This window comes from Galeopterus variegatus, unplaced genomic scaffold, assembly GCF_000696425.1.
Source record: "Galeopterus variegatus unplaced genomic scaffold, G_variegatus-3.0.2 Scaffold431, whole genome shotgun sequence".
NCBI lineage: Eukaryota > Metazoa > Chordata > Mammalia > Dermoptera > Cynocephalidae > Galeopterus > Galeopterus variegatus.
The window spans coordinates 450,266-452,456 of record NW_007726542.1 but is presented as its reverse complement, the minus strand read 5'-3'; the positions used below and the strand labels follow the sequence as shown (position 1 = coordinate 452,456).

The window sequence follows — 2,191 nt, the reverse complement described above, 5'->3', positions numbered from 1 at the left end:
TTAGGAAGAATAACCTGGTACTCACGAGAGGTTTGTGTGAAGCAGGAAGAGCCTGGACCTAGGCCAGCTGAGATAGTGAGCAATAGTGTCAGCTGCTCTTGAGAGAAAGAGGGGAATGAAGACCAAGAAAGGGCTTTTGTGCTTGGGTCATTGATAGACTCAGAGGAAGCCATTTCAGAAGTATGCTGGGGCCAAGGCCAATTTGCAAAGTGTTAGGGACTGAGTGGGTGATGAGGAAGTGGGGTTTCAGGCAGATGAGAGCAAAGGTGTCAAGTGCAAGCTCTCTGCCATCTGCCCCAGCCTGTCACTGCCTTTAGCTCCTGGGCTCCCCACTCCATGTCATAGCCAACCCCTGCCTCAGAGCTGAGCTCTCCCTCTGGAACCCTCTTTTACAGCCTGTCCCCCTAGCCTGACACAGAATTTTAGCATCTGAAGAGACCTTAGATGGGAAAGTGGAGGCTTGGGGAAGGGAAAGGACTTGCCCAGGACACACAGCCAGGAGACAGTGTCAACAGTGAAGCTCCATCTCCTCTGCCTTATCTGGGCTCTTCTCTCTAACCCTGGGATAGACACATCTCTTCTGTGAAGCCGTGCGTGACTGAGCCCCTTCGCTGGTTTATTTTACAGCCTTGTGGTGTGCATGCATTCAATTTGTATTGCATATTCAATGAGGACTTCAAATTCCTCATTTGTTTTCTTCCGGTGAGACCCTCAGAGGCCTATAGGCTCCTCCTTGCATCTCCTGTAGAAGCTCGTTCAGGACTGTACATACATGAAGAGCTCCTGGGCCTTGGGGTTGAGGCTGCACTATGCAGGTCAGGAACCCAGGGCTGTTGTCTTGGCTCTGCCTCTCAACCTGAGGACGGTGCTGAGCACAGACCCTGTGACTCTTGGTCTGATCCTCAAAGGCCCTGCCCAGCACGAGACCATTAAAACTTGGAAGACTGGCCAGATGCCGGTATCATGGAGGAGTATGCTCAGGAGCCTTGCCCGTGGCGAATGGTGGATGATGGCAGTGGAGCCTTCACTACAGGTGTCATCGGTGGCAGACTCTTCCAGGCCCTCAAGGGCTTCCACAATGCCCCTGTTGGAATTTGGCACCAGTTGAGAGATAGTGTCCACGCTGTGAGGATCCAAGTCCCCCAGATTGGAGGTAGCTTCACAGGGTCGGGGAGACTGTTCTTCACCATCAACTGCGGCCTGCTGCGACTGCAGGGCAGGGAAGATCCCTGGAACTCCATCACCAGTGGAGCACTGACCGGGTCCGTTCCGGCTGCCTGCAGTGGCCCGTTGGCCATGGTGGGCTCAGCGATGATGGGGTGCATCCTGTTAGCCCTCACGGAGGGTGTTGGCATCCTCCTCACTTGCTACACTGGCCAGCAGTTCCGCAATGTGCCCCTGTTCCTGGAGGACCCCAGCCAGCTGCCCCCTAAGGAGGGTACCCGGCCCCAGGCTATCCCAGCTATCAGCAATGCCACTGAGGAAGTGACGGCCTAACACAGCCGCGGCGGGAGCTGCTCGTCCGTTCCCTCCCCGATGACCTACCTCAAAGGGAGGGCTGGCTCCCAGTTAGCCCTGGGACCCTCTAGAGGGGGTCTCTACATCACTCCGTGTCCTACGGTGGGGGTGGGGCACCCCAGCTACCCTGATAGATGGGTCCCCTTTTCCTCAAGGCACCCCAGCCCCACACTCACATGTAACAATTTTTCACCCCAGCTCCTTATCATGGCACCCTGATGAATATTTAAAGCCAGTTTTAAGGTGAAAAAAAATAAAAAAGGAAGACCGAGAGACAAAAGGCTCTGAGCCAGCTTTTTGCTCTTTGCAAGTCCATCTTGAGATCCCATCACCTCTGGAGAATTCCAGCACTGCCTCCAGGCTACACAGGCCTGTCGTGAAGGTGTGTTTCTCCAGAGCAGGTTTAGGGGTCCAGACAAGTTTTATGTTAATTCATCAGCTTCTGATTCCAGGATCTTGTGAATAGTCTAAAGTCAAACTCCAGGGCCGGCCCGTGGCTCACTCGGTAGAGTGCGGTGCTGATAACACCAAGGCCACGGGTTCGGATCCTATATAGGGATGGCCGGTTTGCTCACTGGCTAAGCGTGGTGCTGACAACACCAAGCCAAGGGTTGAGATCCCCTTACCGGTCATCTTTAAAAAAAAAAAAAAATAAAAAATAAAAAAAAATAAA

At 53.4% G+C, this 2,191-nt stretch overlaps 1 pseudogene; it reads left to right on the top strand.

The window, feature by feature from the left end:
* The first annotated feature begins 963 nt into the window (after positions 1–963).
* Positions 964–1,481, top strand: LOC103587240 (annotated as a pseudogene).
* The last annotated feature ends 710 nt before the right edge of the window (positions 1,482–2,191 follow it).